The 6000-nt window shown below is 40.0% G+C and overlaps 1 long non-coding RNA gene across 1 annotated transcript in view; it reads right to left on the bottom strand.

Annotated features, from left to right (window-relative positions):
* The window catches only part of LOC311515223, a 152922-nt gene extending 147503 nt beyond the window's left edge, over nucleotides 1-5419 (bottom strand). The window contains exon 1 of the long non-coding RNA XR_014710086.1: nucleotides 4994-5419. This is a non-coding gene — a long non-coding RNA (uncharacterized lncRNA). The remainder of the gene's footprint in view (nucleotides 1-4993) is intronic.
* Nucleotides 5420-6000: the final 581 nt, after the last annotated feature.

Here is a 6000-nt window from a genome sequence, read left to right on the forward strand (position 1 = left end):
AAGAGAACAGATTAACTGAAATTTAGGTTAGCTTATATTCGAATACCTTTTTTTCAGATTTTAGTTAAAAGCTGAAGCTTAGTTTTCGAATACTGCTGCACTTCTAGCAATCAACTGAAAGGAGACTTTGTAGGCTGTGGAATACGCAGAATTTGAGAAGCTCACAGTCAATCACATGCAGTTCTTGATGGCTGCCCTACTTTACCTGAAGACAGATACAGTACCCTATGCATATTCATGAACTAATTCAATAAGGGATCGTGATTAGTTTAAGTACACAAGTTGTACAGATGCCATTTTTGAATGCATGACATTTTCTGCATGACATTCATCAGTAAAATAAATGCCAAGTTCCCCCATCTTATTTTGAATGATGAAAAAGCTCCTTGTAATTATCTCAAGGTCTCCTAATTTTTGCAGATCAAGTTCCTTTGTAAGTATCTCATCTATTTTCTCAAGTATTGGGAGGATTATAGCATCAGAACATATAAGAAAATATACTGCAGTATATGTTAATATAATCTCCACTTCCCCCTCATTGCAACACGCACAAGATAGACTAGCCTGTGGTCATTGTTCTAGAAACTAATAGTGTTTCTTGTACTTCTGCATCTTATAGTCGATGACTAAACACATGGGAAAAGCTGCTTAGGGGGCAGGAAATTTGATTTTCTTCTCCATCTGGGGAAGGTTTGGCACCTGCAGAATGATGAGAGGGTTCAACCTCATCAGCTGCACACTCTTATCTTGAGCAACAATTCTTGAATCTGTTCAGCCATTGGTGGCTTTCTTTCACAGCTGTGCAAATGTGCCAAACTGAAGTCAGAGTTCCAATGCAGGTATAAATGAAGACTAACATGAGGACACAGGGAAGTAATCTGTATTTATTGTTCTGGTAAGATATTAGCAGCAAAAAACATACCAAAGAAAGTAATTGCTTAGAGACAAGGTGGGTGGGGTGAGATAGTCTATTTTATTGGATCAACTTGTGGTTGGTGAAAGAGGCAAGCTTTGAAGCTTACACAAACTTCAGTTCTGAAAAAGGTATTCAGTGTCACAGTTAAATACAAAATGGAAGCAATCTGTTTCAAGCTGTGACACGGAGCAACTTTCCCAGACCTGAGGAACAGCTCTGTGTAAGTGCCAAAGCTTGCCTCTTTCACTAGCCACAAGTTGGTCCAATAAAATAGATTGCCTCATCCACCTTGTCTATGGGACCAACATAGCTGCAACAACACTGCAGACAAAGTAGTTGTTTATTACACGAATACCAATTGTTGAAGAAACACATAGCTGCTTTTTTTAAAAAAAAGCAGCTAGCAGTGGCAAGGAACCATGTGATAGATAGTTCACTAGAATGTTTAAGACCATTTTATGGCTCCTATACCCTAGAACCTAAGTATACTCTACATGTCTTAAATTACAAAGACAAACATTTCCCAATCATAAGGAGCTAACACACATCCCTCAGCACCACAGTCATAGGTAGGACTGGACGGGACCTCAAGAGGTCATTTAGTGTAGTCCCCTGCACTCGTGGGAGGACTAAGTATTGTCTAGACTATGTTGAAAGTCAGAGGAAAACACTGACAATAGACAAGTTAGTGGTAATGAATTAGTCAGTAAGCAAAAAATAAAAAAAAAATAAAAAATCCACCTTGAGACATATAGATTGTAGGATGATTTCTGAATGTGGCCAGAGTCAGATTTAGATGCATTCATTAGGAGGGCGTTTCAGTGACAAGGTACATCTACTGAAGAGATCTTGCCTTCAAAGTATAAGACTGTAGAGAATTGGACAATTGGCTTTCCAGATGAACACAGTTCCTAAGCCTTTCCCCAAAGATATCCACATCATGGGTAGCTAAGCAAAATTTTCCCAGCACACCTAGAATCTCCAGCAACACCTACAAACTGCTTCAGTTGGCAACTGTAGCAGTATGGAAATGACAGAGTTAAGGTTGGTCAGACAACCTTAATTCTGTCCCCTTGCTGTACACATGCATTTTAGTATTTAATCCTGTGATTTTATGCAATTCTCCACAAGACCTTTGCTTCATTCACTGCGCAGGCTGGACAGTACTCAGTGCATGAGCCAAGTACAGACATAGCGAAACAGGTGATTCTTCAGATCTATGCCTTCTGTTAGCCAATTTTATTTGCAGTTACCATGGTAACTCCAATAGACTAAATCTTAAATTACATCAGTACAAGTGAGAGTACACTTAGACCCTCAGTGAGTTTGGATGAACATATGCAGTATGAGACAGGGTTGTAGTGAATGAGGTGGGCATCCCTTGGATTCCTGGCTCAATCAGTGTGCAATTCGGAAGGCCTGGAATGAATGAAGAAAGTTCATTCATTGAACAGTGAGGATAAAAAAAAATTAACAGTTTCCTCATTCATTAAGTACCAACCAAACAGTGTGCTGAGTGAGGTAGGAGTAGTATGGAAAAAAATCTAGCTTAAAATCATATAATTAAAGTTGATATAAAAATGCATGCACTAAAGGGAGCAAAGTTAGAGTTGTGTAACATTTCCTGAGTTTAAGTGATTCATTGTGCCTCCTTGGAGGAAAAGAAAACTTTTAACAGTTATTTGCATTGAATTATATATTGGAAGCCAACAGAAATCAGATGAACATACCTTGTTAAGAAGGCCAGCAATAACCCAGTGGATATGAATCTGGAAAAATGTGTCTTGCGCTGATGAAGATGAATTAGCATTGTGTCCACAAGAAGGAACTATTCAGTTTTTCAAGTTACATTTTTATATGTTGTACTAAATGAGTTGGAGAATATATAGCTATAGCTCTACCTTTATCAGTTATTACTTAGCATCTATTGAAAGCAGAAACTGGCAGCCTATTAATGGGCTTTTGGTTCATTCATTTCTCTTTCTCTCACTCACTCAATATTATGGCATCTTAGTTCCATGATGCAATTTTTATTAGTAGTTTGTAACTTATAGGTTTTAATTTGCCTCAAATAATCACTTGCCTGGCTATTAACAGTTCAATTTTCAGAGTATACATGTACTTATGAATGCATGCGGTTCCCTGTATGCATGTGCCAGTGGAGGACTTGCATGCACACAATACAATTTTAGTAATATTGGGTATAAATCTAGAAAAAATTAACTAATTTCAGTGAAGTTGCTCCTGATTTACGTTGTAATGGAGAGCAGATTGTGGCCGACATACTGACCTTTCTGGGAGGTACTTAAACTCTAGATGTCTTACAGTTCAATATTTGTTTTGGGGATAGTTACAACATCCCTGTGATGTTTTTACCCGTATGTTAATGCTATGTATTCAGTCTTAGCTCCTGCTTAATAGCTTTTGTCTGGGAGTTGGTTTAATTAGAAGTTTCATACATGAGAACTAAATAAAAACCTCAGAGAATAGTAGGTGATATTTCTCCAGTGATCTGAAGATAGTGTATCAATCTCTTCTTTTATTCCATCTGAAATCTTACTTTTAGGACCAGATTCTCCAGTACCTTCTGGTTGCTTTATATCACCCTGGAGCAGCACACAGAGCAGCCAGAGCATATTCCTCAAGCTCCCAAATTACCATATTCTCCCTTCTGCCCCCAAACAACCCTCTCCATTACCATCTGTCTTGCCTCCTTCCCACCCCCACATTCCCCTGCATCAGGGAAAATGGAAGCCTCCTGTGTGGTCAGGTGAGACACTCAGACCCATTGACAATAGTGGGAGATGGCAGCCATCTTGAAAGAGGGCAGTTCCTCACAGAATTCAAAAGCATCAGCTACTTTTGATTGTCTAATATGAGAAGTCTACAGTATAATTTTTCAGAGAACTTAACATTTTATAGCACTTTATATGTTCAGTGCAGAGCGCCTATTCACCTCTGTTGCAAGTGCTCAGCACTCCTGCTAATCAGACCTCAAGTGTCTCAACCTGGGTACCCAGAGGGTGAGCAACACATAGTGGCCACTTGTGAAAATTTTGTTTGATGAGACTTGACCAGAATCACAAAAGCAGAATCAAATTCTTTCCAGTGGCAACTAACCAAATTTAGGCACATTTTTTACAGGGACAGCAAAAAGCACATCTCTCTACCAAATTTCAAGTCCCCGCTCCAAAGTATGTCAGTACTAGAGCATCTCAACAAAATTGCTGTACAAATTTGTTTAACATGAAAAACAAAACTATTTTTCCCCCTTAAGCTCCTTCTTGGAAACTAAACTTCCCAAAGAATTCAGCTTTAGGCACACACCTGACATAGAAAGTGTCAGCTCAAGTAGTTACATTTAGCAAACTGAAAACAGGCTCTTACAATGGAAACCATCAGGCAACCTTAGTTACAGAAGTCATTTATCTTAAAAATAAGCCACATGTACTGGCAAGCAGACAAATTGCTGAATCATTTTTCTAGTCAGATAACTGATCATTGCATTTTCTGATCAAATCAGTGGCACAGTTTGTGAAAGTCTCTTTTCAGATATCAGTTCTATAAATGGCCACAAGTCTTACCCCAAAACCCAATTTTCTTGAATTATAATATCTTTATCTGTACTTTGTAGGAAGCAATGAAGGATAATGGGTCAAACTCTGCCTTCAGATCTGCACTGTCATTCTCTGAGTTTTATATTAAGGATTAAGAGAGAAGAAAGAGCAGAGAGGAAAGTTATAGCTGTTTCCATCAGCAATAGCTTCCAGATGGATAAAATGGTAATGTAAAAAAACATATGTTACACTGATCTATCCAAGTCCCTAGGTTCACAACAATCCACCTTGTTCCAATAGGAGCATACTGCAGAGTCTAGCTCCTCCTTGCAGCCTTCTCACTTCCAAAACAGCTATAATAATCACACACATTTAGGGCCTAATCCTACCTGGTGGTCCAGCCCCTTGGAGTAGATGGCTCTATCGGATATGCATTTTAAAACAGCCCTTCACTAGAATGCACAACCTCCTGGGCAGAGATTATTTCTTTGTGTTCATATGATGCCCAGCACAATTTTACCTCATCAGCAGATGTGCCCTTGACTAGTCCAAGTCTTCCTCTGCTGGTAGGGTAGTATTCCCCTCCAGTCAAACTAAGGATCTTCTTCACAAGTAGTCCTTCAGCCCTTGTTTGCTGAAATGCCCACTCCACTTAGGAATCAGCACCAAGATGTAGGCAAATCCATACCCTTCCCCCACTATGCATTCCAGCCCACTGACCTTAGCTATAGAAGCAGCCCTCTGCTTCTGCTGCAAACAGCTATATTTTCCCCTCAAGACTACTTCCCTGTGCTGGTTGGCAGCCGTTCCTTTACACCACCCTATCTGACAGCAGGCATCTCCAGCTGTGGGCAATTAAGGTAAAGGAAACCAAAGTAACACTTATCTGAGATCTCAGTTCAGCAATTTACTTCTCTGACTGGATTGTAGTAACCTTGTTCTAGACATTCAGGCCCCTGCTTTTCTCAATTCTGCCCTTTCAGACTGAGGCAAGCAGGAACAGAACATTTCTTTCTTTTCCCTTAACATGAGTAAAAGCTGCTTCCTCTCTGGCTTAAGTAACTGTCTGAGTCCAGGTGGAAATTCTTTCCTTAATTGGCAAGCAGGGTCGGGCAGGCAAGGATCTCTGCCTGCTTCCCTTTGTAGGGAATTAACTCCTTCCCTACTTAATCCAATTTGGGGTATGATCATCCCACCACAGGCCCTTGTGAATTTATCACAGGAAACCTGATTTTGGCCTGGTTTTCACTGCTGTGTAGATGTGCCCATAGAGAGGTTTAAAACTCTGCTGCTGCATGTTAAGAGGACTGGTTCTTTGGCTGAAATTGCAGAGGCTCACGTTTTTACTTCCAGAGATCAGGGGATTCAGTCCCCACCACAGACAACTGAAATGGTGGTGGTGGCGTATGTGATACACCATGGCTATGATATCTTTAACCACTAGACCACACTCTGCCCCCAGAGCCAGGAACGAAAACCAAGAATCTTGATGCCCAGCATTCCACTGCTGTTACATAACTAGGAATA

Source organism: Lepidochelys olivacea (genome assembly GCF_965140295.1).
Source record: "Lepidochelys olivacea isolate rLepOli2 genome assembly, chromosome: 2".
Lineage (NCBI taxonomy): Eukaryota > Metazoa > Chordata > Testudines > Cheloniidae > Lepidochelys > Lepidochelys olivacea.